Genomic DNA, 15,879 nt, shown 5'->3' with positions numbered 1-15,879 from the left:
GCTCGGAATAGAACATCTGTGGTTGTCTATCACATTTTATCATACACACTGCTATCAATCACACGGGAGGATTACACCTAGTGAAGGTTTATTTGTGGATAGACTGATAAAATCAATTTCTTGGTAGTCATTAAATCTGCACATACCAGAGGTACATCTTTAGACAGAATTACATTAGAGTTATCATCTGGTTTTGCAAATACTAATTAAAAAAATAGCAATAATAATGGCTGATGTGTAAAGTACTTTAAATGCCTCATGTCACTTTGTTTTCAAATCCACTCTATGGGGCAGATACTATTATATTTCTCATTCCTGATGATGAAACAGAACTAGAGTGGTTAGTCCTTTGCAGAAGTTCAGGCAGGCAGTAACTGGCAGGGCCTGGATGGGAACTTGGACCATTTCTTCCCAGTGCTTGCATTCTAATACACTGCATAATACTACATCCTAGTAAATTTTGGCCAAGTTATTTTACGTGGCTCTCTCAAAAATGTTATAATTTTTATAATTTGTCATAGAGGAGTTCTCTGCGCTGGGGATTTTGCTGTCTCAGTAAGACTTAAGGCTATGTTGAGTCATCACTACAGAGGGCAGCCCCAAGAAGTTCCAAGCATTGAATAATGTATGCAATTGTCAAATGACTATGAAATTAATTAATCACACCTGAAATTAATATATCATTGTATGTCAACTACACTTCAATAACAAATTTTTAAATATGCATTAAATAAAATGAGATTAATTGGTAGGTGGATAGAGAGATGGTTTGATGGAAAGCTGTGACAAAGAAAGTTTAGAAAAACATTAATTGTAGGATCTGGATGATGCATAAATCAGTATTCACCTACAAACTTTTTGATTTGAAAATGTTCTTAGTGAAATTTTGGGAGAAATGAAGTTATTGGGGATGAGAAAATTGAATAAGGAAGTCACCAAAAAGCCTCCCAAAATAATGGATTTTGAAGAACAATCTGAGATAAGGCCGAATGACTTACATGACATCAGTAACAGGAGGCAGAAATGTTTTCTTCAAGGGAAAATTATAGAGATAATACAGAGATCTTGTATGGAGAGTGAGGATAACTAAAAAGAAGCATCAGACAGCCATGTGACAAAGTGCAGTATCTCAAAGTGGTAACAAAACCAAAGTTCATTCTACCAAAGGAGCTTGTCATCTTTTTATGGCATTCCAGTTACATACATAGAGATTAAATATATGTTTGTATAAAGAGTTTTCTACAGGTTTATATAAAGAATCTATATTTTATATGCAGTTAATATGCCCTTGTATGTTATACCTATATTTGTATGTTGCTATACAGAGTGAATGTTGGTGAAACATAGTGTTAGTATATAAAATCCTCTTCACTTATATGTAGAATTTCTGCATTTCTGGGTCAAATTTTATAATTAAATAATTTGGTCTACTTTGTTTTGTTACATCTCTGCATAAACGTATACAGTATTCTTATATTTAAGATGTGTCCTTCTCTTGCTCCAAGACCATGTTGACAATTTAATCCTTTCTTTTGGCTTTAGTCTTTTCACACTGCATGTGTTTGCATGCAGGGTATTTCCACCTCCAACAAAGCTGGTAAATTATAATGCTAACCAGATCTTGGCATTTCTGACATTGTCTGCTTTTGCAGACGAGCTCAGAATAGCAGTAATTTGCTAACTCTCTGTGACTGTCTCACAAACAGTATTTGGCAGGGACCAGTGGAAGTGAGTAGGGGTGGGTGCCACTGCAGAGAAAGCCCAGAGGGAAGAGCTCTTCCTCCCATTACAGAATTCATGACGTGAGAAACTAGTCATTAAACTGTGTGCACACTGCATACCGAGGCACTTCTTTCCAACAGAATTTTCTTTGCTGTTTTAAGAGCAGGAGTTCACAGTGAATCTGCAGTCCTAGAGTAAGAACTGCTGGACAAATGGCTGCATTCTATCATGTGGGCAGAAGAGGTACCAACAGAATCCAAAGAATGGCCAGTGTCATCTGAGGAACTTGTGACTGAAGGGAAATAACCTGAAATAATAAACTCTAACATTCTAGAATGTGAATAGAAAGGCAAACTCAACATGCTGAAGTCACAGAATCACTCTTTGCATATTTGTCATTACAAAACCTAAAGTGATGGGACTCTGTGTTCCTTTTACTATCAATTTGAAATACATGAATCCCTAGTCTACCTTGTGATCACTATGTGCTATTTTATATTTTTCCGATTCCTTAGAATAATCCTGAGGTTTACTGATATTTTCCACATTTTATGTAGAAGTTAACTGATACTGAGGGTGGTGAAATAATTTGTTGAAGGTCATAGAGTTATTAGTGGTGGTGGGATCCTTACCTAAATGTGTCTGAAATAATTTGTTGAAGGTCATAGAGTTATTAGTGGTGGTGGGATCCTTACCTAAATGTGTCTGATGCCAAAACCTACAGTCTTTTCATTAAGCCATATTATTTCATTGGTAGAAAGAGAAGATTACTTATTACCTGGGCTAGCTGCTTGAGTTTCCTTTAAAAATCTTCCCTTTTCAAATATTCTGCCTCCACCTCACGAGTGCTCTTTCCATAAAAGCTTTGCATTTTTGAGTAAAACTTAACACAATTTAAAATGAATATTCTGACCTTATTTAAATGGTGCATGTGATGTTAGGAAGCCCAGTTCTCTTAGCCATGTTGAGCTATAGCTAACTTTATTTCCAACATTTCAAGAACTAAAACATTTGGGACAAATCAGTGATTTTTATATGTTAACCCAAAATTTTGAAATAATTGGTATTGCATGGGCATGATTTATGTTTCATTCTATGGACCTTGGCATATTTTAACAGCTTGTGTATTACGTACTTTTCTGCTTGCCAGCCCTAAGAAAGAAAGGACATGCTAATTAAAAAAAATAACAAAAAATAACAACCCTGCAAAATCAATCCTAGAATTATGTGGCCAAAAGAAACATTGAGCATAAATTCACCAATGAAAACATTTTCAAATGTCATCTTGATGGTGAAATTTACTTCTCATGAGATTTCACTGATGCTATTCCTTGTTCTTTAAGTATGATTTTTTTTTTTTCTTTTTACTAAGACTTGTTTTCAATGGGAGTTAAGGCAGTTGGCTTTGCTATCATTCTCCTAGCTCTTTCTAGGACAGGTAGCCTATTATGCAGATCTCTATGATCTTCAAAAGAAGAAAATGAAAACCAAGAAAAGAATGTGGGAAAGCATTAGGGACTCAGCGTTCTCTGAACTAGGCAAATTGTGACTGAAACAAAATCACAGTCAAATGCTCAGGGTTATTCTATTCTTGTAAGATTACTTCTTCAGTTTTTGAAATGTGCACTTCTTATCTTGCAAACTGCGTGAGTACAAAAGAACTAGACACTTGTCTTTCAATGTGACAAGAATTTTGGAGAACATTACCTCTTGAAAATGCTAAGCAAAATTATCAATATTAAAATGCAACTTTTTCCTAATCTAAGTTTGTTGTTGTTGTTGTTTACTGAAATGCCATCTGCAACTCTTTTTGAAATTCATTTTATCTTGCAAAACCCAGCTACTATGCTACAACCTTCCAGGTGATGCTTCTAATTGGCCATCCACACTCCCAGTCAGCTTCCACCAGAAAGTATTAATTACAACTTCCTTTTTCTTTCTCCCAGTATGTAACTGGTCCTTCTATTTAGTACTATTTCACTCTACTTTGTATTATAGTCAGTGGTAGGTCTGTTTCCTGTATCAAGGTGTAGTCCCCAAAAGTCATCTTTTTTGCCCAAGTCCACCCACCCACAAACCTTAAGTGCCTGGCATATGGTGGCAGCACAATTTTTGCTACCTTTAAATTGAATTATAATTTCCAGCTAAATCTCAGGTCATTTTTACAATGCATAAAATGCAAAGCTGAAGTTATTTAGCAAATCTGAAAGTTAAAGTTCTGTGTTCGCACTTGAGCAAAACCATCCTGCAAATTAGTTATGAAACCACTTGAAAAGCTACCTGGGAAGCTTTTTAGCAATACACACTCATGGACCTCAAACTCCATTGTGCCTTCCGATGCCCATATTCTCAATAAGATCCCCTTTTACTATTGATATACATCCAAGTTTGTCAACCACTGGTTGTAGGTAAAGCAAAAAAAAAAAAAAAAAAAATTAAAGTACATAAGATAAATTTATTTATTTAAATATGCACTTTCATCTTTACTTGCACATAGGGCACAAAATAGTTTATCATTGACTCTTCCATTAAGATGTAAGCTGCACAGGGGATCCCTGGGTGGCGCAGCGGTTTGGCGCCTGCCTTTGGCCCGGGGCGCGATCCTGGAGACCCGGGATCGAGTCCCACATCGGGCTCCCGGTGCATGGAGCCTGCTTCTCCCTCTGCCTGTGTCTCTGCCTCTCTTTCTCTCTGTAACTATCATAAATAAATTTAAAAAAAAATTAAAAAAAAAAAAAAAAGATGTAAGCTGCACAAAAGCAGGACACTTCTGTTTTGTTTCCCTCTAAAACTCAGTGTCCGGCACAGGGATAATGGACCACGTCCTAATTTTTCTCTCTCGATTCCAATCAGTGGCAAGAATGATTCTCCCGAATATATCATATAATTTCCCACTTGCAAGCCTAAAACTCCCTTTCTCTTATACAATTGTTTTCAAACTTTAATATGCATCAAAATAACTTATGGAGCTGAAAAGTATTTTGTTTTATGGGTTTACCTACGGTGATTCCTTTCCATTTGATCTTGGTCAGGGACAGCAGGGCTGCTCTGGAAGTAATTCTTTTTTTTTTTTTTTTTTCTGGAAGTAATTCTTAATCACAACTAGTGTTGAAAACACTCACTTCAATTAATATAAGATAGTCAAAATATCTTGATATGGCACTCAGGATACATCAAAATTGTACCCCAATTATTGGCTATGCATGAGTCTGATTAGGCTACTTATAATTTCTTAAATAAAGAATATTCTTCATTCTTCCCAGTAATTATATGTAATTCTCCTTGGGAAAGGAGAATTACAAATATTCTTGTATCTCATCACCTGTATTCAATGAAGTTGTAATTATGGCTCAAGATCTGGTGCTAAAGGATACTCAATGCTATAAAGCCATTTCCTTCCATTAGAATTAATTACTCCTTTTATTATGCTCTCAAAGAGAGTTTAAGCTTCTTGTAGCATCCATTTCCTGTTATCATAATGTTTTTGTTGGCCTCTCCCATTTAAAGACTGTGAACTTGTTGAAGCACATATACATACATATTCACACACATGTTTCGTCTTTATATCACTATCTTTTTGAATACTAATGGACACATGATAAATGCTCAATAAATATTGGTTGAATTTCATTAAAGATGTTTTACAATCTAGCACATGCACATATTTAACAAGATAGTTGACATTATAAATGCTAATTATGAGTCTATAATAATTGGCAGTAAGTGTGTACGTATCAAACAAATGAACTTAATTACAATAGTGTGCATATTTAAAAAATAATAGTTTGGTAATTTTTGCATCTACTTTTCCAAATAGCTATAATTCCCTAATTGATTATTTTAATTCCTCTTATCAGCTAAGAGAGAAAGAGCATCCATTTATAACTTAAGTCCTCTATGACATGTATTTCCATAAAAATCAATCAAATTAGAAAGGTGAGTCTAAGTGTTAAATGTTTTAATTGGCACTTTATAAATGTTTGTTAAATGAATGATTGAATAAATTATTATTCTAGAACTATGTCTAAACTGATAAGTTGGGAGGTTACAAAGAGAAAAGATCAGTGAAATGGTTTAAGCTTTAAAGAATTTTAATGTAACTTTTTGCTGTTTGTGTTTTGCAAAAATGTGATTTAAGATGCCTCAAAATAATCCAACCTATATTTGGTCATTATTAAAGGATGGAGGAATTCTTATAGCATAGTTAATTAAAAGTAATGGAAATGGATTATGCAAATTACTTTGTAATATTAAAAATCTTTTGAGGTAATGTATCTTTATATATTTTGGAGCCAATGACAAAGTCTTCGTTTTAGATAGAGACACCATTTATAATGCTAGTGAAATTGAATTTAAAATCTACATGGGGATCCCTGGGTGGCGCAGTGGTTTGGCGCCTGCCTTTGGCCCGGGGCGTGATCCTGGAGACCCAGGATCGAATCCCACGTCAGGCTCCCTGCATGGAGCCTGCTTCTCCCTCTGCCTGTGTCTCTGCCTCTCTGTCTCTCTCTGTGTGACTATCATGAATAAATAAATAAAATCTTTAAAAAATAAAATAAAATAAAATAAAATCTACATGGTGGGGATCCCTGGGTGGCTCAGCAGTTTAGTACCTGCCTTTGGCCCAGGGTGTGATCCTGAAGTCCCAGGATCGAGTCCCACATTGGGCTCCCTGTGTGGAGCCTGCTTCTCCCTCTGCGTTTGTCTCTGCCTCTCTCTCTCTCTCTGTATCTTTCATGAAAAAATGAATAAAATTATAAATAAATAAATAAATAAATAAATTCTACACGGTTGTGGTGTTTATTTCCTATGACTCATCCTTTAGGGCAAATATCATTAAATTGTTTATCATTCTAAGATCACTGCCTTTGAAAGCACTATTTCTAATCATCCTCAAACCTATGAAAGCTATAACCTAATTTATCAACTTGAAGGAATAAAATTTTTTAAATCTATCAATCATTAATGTTGAGTGACCATAATTATCACCTAGCAAATCGCACTCATTTTATAAAAAAGGAAATAGGGACCAAGGAGATCTGTGACTCACTGAAGGTCATACAGAAAATCAATGCAGAGCTGGGACTGGAATTCAGGATCCCAGTGATTTATGCAGTGCTCTTTCGTTAACTTAAGCTGTCTTTGGTTTCTATTCCATTTGCATGGGAAAAACCGTTGACCTGATTGGTACTCAAGTCTCATCCATAATCAGTGTCTTGCTATCCTGTAGCCTCAGAATTTTCCTGAAACTCATGATGCAAGGAACAAATCATGCTGACTTACATTATTTTTACTTCAAAGTTTATGTTTGGGAGGGGAGTTTGGAAACAAATATTAGCTTAAGTTAACTCTAAGAGTATGCCTGGAGGGGGAGGGTTTCCACATTTTACATTATGCATACCACTATTTGTTGCATATTTTGAAGCAGTAACTACTATGCCACTTTGGAATAAAAATATTTAAATTGAGATAAACAACAATAGAAAAAGTTTATACTTGCTTGGAATCCCTATCCCTGGGTTAATTTTTGTTAATATGTTAGATGGTTTGCTTCTTGTAGAAACTCATGGAAGAAATAAGAATTTAGGAAAAATCCCTCTGTTTTTGCACTGCATTTTATTGTATGATATCACAAATACTCCATTAACTATATAAATATTTATCCTAAGTCTTTAATATCTTTTTCTTTATTGGTTCTTTCCACTCATCCTGGAAATATAAGGTAGTCTCATTCTGGAGCAGTTAAAGGAAACCAAGCACCCATTCCATCTCTTATTTACCCCTCCCCCATCTCCTGAATCACTGGCTATTAAGGACCCTGGCACTACCTTATGTATTTATATATCCTTAGAGCATGGAATGATGCCTAGCAAATAGCAAACAAGAAACACTTCCTAAGTACTCTCCTATTAAACTTTAGAATGTTTGATTTCTCTGTGCTGTTCACTTCTGCTAGTTAATATGAACTTGCAAATAAACCAAGACAATGATGCAATTAAACAGAAGCACCTTATAAAATAAGCAGGGGTTTCGGATCACTTCTCTGAACTTGAAAGAGTTTTATATTTATTAAGATGGAGAAGAGCAATTTCAGATTTCCAATTAGGCACTCTCATAGAATCACTGACTTTCCCTTATCAGAAAGTATCAAACCAAAATTTAAAATGTTTTGTAAAATTCTTTGGTTAATATCAATCTCTCCAGTAGCATGAAAGCTTTATGAGGACTAGAAAACCACCCAACTTGTTTCATGTTGGACTGAAGTTTCCTTGGAGACAAGGACTCTGCCTGGCACAGCGTAAGAGCTCAACAATTAATCTATTGAATGAATGAATGAACTTAGAAGATTTCAGGAGCTCACAATTCTAAAATTAAAAATTAAATTTAGAAGGGGATATTCAGTATATCTGGCAATTAGACTAAATGTTGTACAGGGAATTTAGAGAACTTTCTGATGACTCTTGTGAATTGAATAGTATCTTACCCTTGAAATCGATTCATTTATAAATAAATTCATTAGCAAATAATTTCAAATATACAAAAGCTTTCATATGGATAGCTCTTCAAAGAGATTGTGTAAGCTTTCCCTTCTTTCCCTTTTTTCATTCTTTTAAGCTAAAAGCTGAGAGTGACAGAACCATTATTTCCTTATGTCTTAAAACCAAGTAAGTTATATCAAACTGTACTCTGTTCAGGGTAGAAAATAAATACTTTTGCTCTGTGCTGTGGATTTACATTAAAGCTATAAAAACCAAGATTTACTCTGAATCTATAAATTAGACCAAAAGCTCTTCCATCCTGTTTTTGGAACTAGTGTTTGCATTTGTCATGTTCTAGTCTATTTCATCTCCAACAGATCTGTGAGCCATGTAACAGTGAAAATACACACACACTCTTTTTGTTTTAAGACACTATTATTTTGCTGCAGTTCTGTCAGGATTTCTATAATATTCCTTTAAATACAAAAAAAATGCATACACATATTATTTCATGTTTCAAAAACTGAATTCCTCTCTTAATGCATAGGAATAGGAATTGTCTTAATATCTTTACCTTTGGTGTCTTAGTGCTTTATTTTCATCTTTAAAATACTTTTTTTCCGTTTTATTAACTTATTTTGAAGGGTATATACATTTACGTGGGTGTGGCTGAGAACTGTTCTTAATATTCAAATATGATTATTTGTAGTTGTGATACTAACTAGTCTTTTTGGTATCCTAGAATCTGACTAAGAAAATCCAGTACACAAACTGCATTGGTTTCCACCATCTGTAAGTGAGAAGAATATTCTTTTATTGGTACTTGTATCTATGATCTTCTGAGCCTTGAAATGTTTGCAAAAATCTTCAGAGTAATTATCTATGTCTTACATTCAGTTTTCATTCAAGTTCTCTTCTCGTAATGCCATAATACTGAACACTAGTCTATCTTTTCATGTAAAAGGCCCACATTTTATTAATTATGGCAAAGTTCTTTCATTGAGGGTTTTTCATCTGGGTAGTTGGTGGCATTCTGGGATTATTGAAGAAGATGGTTAACTTCACGAACATGGAGAAAAGATTTTAAAAATTCTTCTTGGAGCTAAATAACTGAAATAAATCTACACTAATTGGAGACAAAATTTATACTAGGCTGTCAAGAATATTTTCATGAGTTATAATTTCATTGATGATATTAACCCAGTTAAAGGACATACATGTCAAGGAGGGGTTACAGTCAGCCTAGGAAAACATGTTACAGAGAAGGCAATTTCTTTTAATGTATGTGCATCAGGGTTTAAGGATAGAGAAATATAGAATAAAGGCAATCCTCTACTTACCATCTTTTATAACAAGTCAATGAGTTGTATCCTGTCTGATATATCAGGCTTATGTGAATTAAAATATTATAAGCAGAACAAAAACTAATTGATCACTTTTAAATATACTAATAAATTTTAGATCCTAAATCTTTAAGACTTAAGCTACTCATTGTACTACTGAATGGTCATGTGGCTCTATTTAAAATAAAGTATAATTACAGGTCATTCAAGTCCCATTGGGTCTTTCATGTTTAAATATATCCAACTGCAGAATTTAGCATATGAATCATAGGATACCTGTTCTGCTTCCCCTGCAAGAAAAGTTTTTTTTTTTAAAGGTAAATCATAATGAGTTCTATCCCATTACAGCACTCTATATTAAATCTATAATTTGAATGTAATAAAGCTGATAAGGCTCTAAAAATAATCAATTGAAGTAAAGTAGACTTAAAATATTTTATCTCTCTTCTTATTTTACAAACTTTTAAATTTAGCAAGACCATTTGGCCTAGATTATTCAAATATGTATATAAATTATTGGTTATATTATACACAAGGTGTATAATACACAAGATGAATAGGGCCCTGCATTACACAGAGGAAGTGTGAATAGAATAAAATAAACCTTGAAAACAAGGATGAGTGGTCACATTGCAAAGTGAAGATAGAAAACCCATGAGAAATATGGCTGAGGATCACCATAAGCTATACACCATAAGATATTGTTGATGCCAGGTTAGAGACACTTTTTATTGAAAGTAGCAAGTTGGGGGGGAGGGGTGCCTGGGTGACTCAGTCCATTAAGTGTCCATCTCTTGATTTCAGCTCAGGTCAGGATCTCAGGGTTGTGAGACTGAGCTCCTTGTTGGGGCTCCACACTTGGTGGGTAGTTTGCCTGAGATTCTCTCTCTGCTCCTCTCCCTGCTCATGCTCTCTCTCTCAAATAAATAAACAAATCTTTTTTTAAAAAGTAGAAAAATGGACAAAATAATTTTATAACTTCACTTTCTTACATCTTTTGATCTTAATGGTAGCTTTCTCTGAAGGATTACCTTCCACTTAAATATATACTAATTGTGTAATTTTTAGGAGCTCTTTAGTTATTTCTTGAAAAGTTTAGGTTCTTAAGAAAAAGTAGGGTAGTTTTAGCCATGGCAGAGTAACAGGTATTGATTTATTCCAGATTTAAACAAGTATAAAATTAAGTAAAATTCATAAGAATTTTCCATTCACTAGACAACAAATAGCAGAAAGTTATAATTTTTGATAGAAGGGAAACACAAAGTGAGTTTCAACCTGACCTTCTGCCTGAGGACACTTTCTAAACTACAGCACAAAACTGTGAACCAAAACAGGTGTCAGTAAGACTACTGATTTCAGTGAAGAGAAGTAGCTCAGGGCTACTGAGGTAGGTAGTATTCATGGGGCAGGGTTTTAGAAAAGAAGAAGAGGCTCAGAGAAGCAGTACAGAGTCTGCATGGAGATTTTGTCAGAATATTAAATGCATATACTTAAATGAAAATGTTTAAGGCTCAGCAAAGAACAGCTACCACGAATCTTTGAGAAAAGCATATATTCTGAAGGTTACACCATCCTTGGAGACAGTAGACTTCTCAGAAGCAGAAGGAAGGGATTTCACTAAAGACAGTTGATAGCTCAAAAAGTCCATATTAGCAATAGTACTATTCAACATATGCTTTAACAAAGCCTGAAAACAATCCTTGGGAGATCAAGCTGATCTATTACTAAATGTCCTGCCAGATCAAACATCAAACTAATTGCTATCAGAAAGAAACACAGATCTATGTGCATGGATAACTTGTGATGACTGGAATGTATATGTGAAAATATAAAATTATTTTTCCTGTCTCTTATTTGTTTTTATAAAAGACAAATGACCAAAGGAAAAAAAATAAATGAAAATGTGCTGTGGCATTTTTTATGTATATTGAAGTAAAGTGCCTTTACTATAGAAGTAAAATACTATAGAAGTAAAGTGCCTTTACTTTACATCTACATACATAAAGAATATAGCATAAAGAATGGACAGAGTAAATGGAAGACCTCTGTTTTGAATTTCTAGTTTCTACATAGTGATATAATATTCATTCGAGATATATTTTAGTAAGTTAGATGCATATAGCAAATCTTAGAAAAACACTAAAAAATAAGAAAGTAAAATGAAAAAGCAAATAAATGACATAAAATAGAATGCTAAAAATGAATAATAGGGCAGTTGAAAATGTTCTGTATGATATTTTAATGATGGGTACATCTCATTATACATTTGTCTAAACCTATGGAGTTTACAACTCCAATAATAAGCCCTAATGTAAACTATGGACTTTAGGTAATTATGATGAGTCAATAGATTTTATCAGTTGTTACAGATGTACTACTCTGATGGATGTTGATAATGGGGGAAGCTATAGAGACATGTGGGCATGGAGTATATGGGAAATCTCTGTACCTTCCCCTCAATTTTTCTGTGAACCTAAAAATTGATCTAGAAAAAAACAGTCTTAAAAATGAATAATCAAAAAGAAGGTAGAAAAAAACAAAATAATTAAGAGTTGGAATAAAGAATAAGTAAAAACAATAAAACAAACTTACACTCAACAATATCAAAGTAATCCCATTAAAAGCATTAAATAAACTAAGCACACAAGTTAAAAGGCAGATTTTAATATTAGTTAATAAGAAGCAAGATCTAACTACTTCTTAAAACTGACAAATTTTACTCGTCAAGATATAGATAGATGAAAAGAAAAATGATAAAAATAATATATCATAAAAACTCTTATTCTGAGATACCTGGAGTGGCTACATTATGTTCAAAAAGGGATTTTAAAACATAAATTATTACCAGAGATAAAGAGGGCATTATAATGAAGGGTTAATTACTCAAAAATACATAACAATCCTTTAAAAGTATGCACTTAATAAAAGAACATCTATATGAATAAAAATAAAACTAACCAAACTAAGGAGAAATTATTGGATCCTGAATTGCAAATTTTAATAGTCCTCCCTCAATAAATTAAAAGATAAAACAAGTAAGTAAAAAAGTAGTAAGAATACAGAAGATTTAAACAAAACACAATCTAATCAAGATAAACTTTTAACTTACAAGATAAAAACTGAAAAATACACATTACTTTTGAGCACAAATGGATAACTCACCAAAACAAACTATACTGGGCTATAAAATAAATCAGTATACTTTAAAGGATTGAATTCATACTAGCATATTTTCTGACCATAACAGTAGACAATGACAAAAACATGATGTAGAAAAATCACCACATATTTGAAATTAAGCAACATATTTTTGAACAATCCATGAGCCAATGAAGGAATGACAGATGTAGTTAGAAAATATTTTAAATAGAGTGATACTTTAAAGACAACATATCATAAAATTAAAATACACTTAAACAGTGCTCACAGGTCAATCCAAAGTCTTAAATGCTTATATTAGAAAAGAGGGAAGTTTGAAAATTGCAGTTACACTTCATCTGTAAAAGTTAGAAATGAACACATTAACCCAAAGCACCTAGAATGAGTAAGCAAAGTAAAACATTAAAAAAAAAAAAGCTGTTTTTTAAAGATCAACAATACTGATAAATTTTCTGATTGATAAAAAGGAGAGAAACAGAGGGGAAGGGAATGAACATTCTAAGTTACAAATCAGGAAAAAATGAAAGGATAACTCTCAGCAAATATTAAAAAAGGGTACATCACTAGAAATCATACAGGTATCAACTGAATAATGAAGAAATAATATGAACAAATTTCTGCCAAAAGTTTTTGACAATTTAATTAAATGGATATATTCCTTAAAAGACATATATTAGCAAAACAGACTCAAGAGGAGTCAATAGAACTAAATAACCAAAAATCTACTAAGGAAAGTAAATTCATTATAAAAAGCCTTTCCACATTCATTAAAAAAAAAAAAAATCAAAGCTAGATTGCTTCACTGGTAAATTCAATAAAACCCCTAAGGAATAAATACTATCAGTCTTACAAAATACTTAAATAATAGTATAGAAGCTGATTTTACAATACCAGTGATACCCTAATACTAAAATCTGACAAAAATATTATAAGAGGAGAAAAATAGAGGCCATTATATATAACACATTGAATATAAACACAAAAATCATTTTAAAATATTAACTTTTTGAGTATAACAAGTGGGACATATCCCAGAACTGCAAATTTTATTCAACATTCAAATATTAATTTAACTAATCTTTTCAACAGAATAAAGGAGAGAAACACATTAAGAAAATTTAAGTTAATGCAGAAAACATATTTCACAAAATCTAACATTATCTAGATTAAGTAAAAGAAGAGAAATAAGAGAAATAAGACCAGGAAAACAAAACAAAACAAAACAGGAAAATAGAGTAAATAAATGAAATGATAAGGTATTCTTTAAGATGATCAATAAAACTAATAAATCTCTTAGAACGATGATCATAAGAGAAAAAGAAAAGTTATAAGTTACTAATATCAGGAATTACTGGGGTAGCATCATAACACCAAGCATATATTAAAATATATATGTATTATATATGTTATACATATATCATAAGGAATAGTATGGCAAGTTTTTGCCAATAATTTTAGCAATCTAGATAAAATAGACAAATCCCTTGAGAGATATAAATAAAATCCCTGGAGAAAAAATAGATAATCTTAACAACCCTATAATTACTAAAGCAATTAAAGTTCTAGAAGGCTTCACTATTAATTTCCACCAAATATTTAAAACTTCTCTGAAAATTCTACTAGAAAATTAAAGATAAGGTAATATTTCCTGTTGATTCTATACAGCCAGCATTTCAATATTGAAAACTAAGAAAAGAAACTAAATCATGAATATAGATACAAAAATTCTTAACATATTTAGTAAATCAAATTCAATATGTAAACAATAACTACACCATGATGAAATGATATTTTCCATAAGAATGTAAGAACATATGAAAACCAATCAATATAATTCACATATTCTTGAGTGAAAAAATGATTATCTCCTACGTAAGAAAAAAACATTCGAAAAAATTCCAACATCTAATTCTGATAAAAATACAACAAACTAGAAAGGTTAAGAAATGTACTGAACTTAGTAAAGGAAATCCATGAAAAATTTACAGCTGACAGCTTGTTTCCTCCAAAGATCAAGATTACAAAGATATCCACTTTCAGTGTCTTAGAAGTTTTTATCAGTGTAATAAGGCAAGCAAGTGGAATAAAAGCACGTAGGTTGAAAAGGAAAAATAAAACTATTTTTATTAGAATATGCCATTTTTATCTATGCAGAAAACCATTCGGAAATGAAATAGATAAGTGAATTTAGTTAGATTTCTTAATGCAAGCTTATTATATAAATTCAAAGATTTTTTTACATGTTGTAGCACTTAACAATTAGTAATTGAAATAAAAAAATCAGTACTATTTACAATAACATGAAAAATAGGAGATTCTTAGGTACATACCTGTCAAGAGACACATGACCTGTAGGCTGAGTGAAATAAGTCATTTTTAAGTGATATTAAAGAAAACCTAAGTAAATGTAGAGATACACCAAGTTTAGGGGTCAGAAGACTCAATATTTAGAGATGTCAATTCTTTCCAAACTGATCAATAGATGCAAAGTAATGCCAATGAAAATCCAAGTATAGGTGTTTTTATTTTTATTTACTTATTTATTGTTTGTTTGTTTTATTTAGTATAGGTGTTTTTAATATGAAAATGCAAAGGACTATAATTACCAAGAAAACACTGAAAATGAAGAATAATTCAATAATTTCAAACTTCTCACACAGTGCTAGTAAGAATGTAAAATGGTATTAAAACTTTCAAAAACTGTTTAGAAGTTTCTTTAAAAATTAAACATACATCTACTATATGACCCAGCCCAGCAATCCAACTCATTTCACAAGAAAAATGAAAGCATATGTCTAAGCAATGACTTGTATAATAGTGTACATTGCAGGTTTACTTATTACAGTCAAACATTATAAACACTGCAAATGTCTATCAGTTGGTGAGTTGATAAACTATGGCACATTCATACAATGGAATTGTCAGCAAGAAAGGTAAACTACTGGGCAGCCCTTGTGGCTCAGCGGTTTAGCCCTGCCTTCAGCCCAGGGTGTGATCGTGGAGACCAAGGATCAAGTCCCACGTCAGGCTCCCTGGGTGGAGCTTGCTTCTCCCTGTGTCTGTGCCTCTCTCTCTCTCTCTCTCTCTCTCACGAATAAATAAATAAGATATTTTTTAAAAATCCATAAAAAAAGAAAAGAAAACTGCTGATATGAATAACAAAATACATGAATCTC

The 15,879-nt window shown here is 32.6% G+C and overlaps 2 long non-coding RNA genes across 5 annotated transcripts in view; one reads left to right on the top strand and one right to left on the bottom strand.

Moving 5' to 3' along the window:
* LOC112642027 (uncharacterized) overlaps positions 1–15,879 on the top strand; it is a 58,061-nt gene that overhangs the window by 37,678 nt on the left and 4,504 nt on the right. For 3 of the 4 annotated variants that reach the window (XR_003124990.3, XR_003124988.1, XR_003124991.3), the window contains exon 2: positions 8,944–8,993. This is a non-coding gene — a long non-coding RNA (uncharacterized LOC112642027). Of the gene's footprint in view, positions 1–7,408; positions 8,021–8,943; positions 8,994–15,879 lie in introns of those variants that run through there. The other variant, XR_007404671.1, reaches the window with a different exon arrangement.
* LOC125753270 (uncharacterized) overlaps positions 4,168–15,879 on the bottom strand; it is a 30,222-nt gene continuing 18,510 nt past the window's right edge. Inside the window, exon 2 of the long non-coding RNA XR_007404672.1 lies at positions 4,168–4,419. This is a non-coding gene — a long non-coding RNA (uncharacterized LOC125753270). The remainder of the gene's footprint in view (positions 4,420–15,879) is intronic.

Source organism: Canis lupus, chromosome 21 (genome assembly GCF_003254725.2).
Source record: "Canis lupus dingo isolate Sandy chromosome 21, ASM325472v2, whole genome shotgun sequence".
In the NCBI taxonomy this organism is placed as follows: domain Eukaryota; kingdom Metazoa; phylum Chordata; class Mammalia; order Carnivora; family Canidae; genus Canis; species Canis lupus.
Note: the sequence above shows the minus strand (reverse complement) of the source record. Positions and strands in the feature narration are given on the sequence as shown.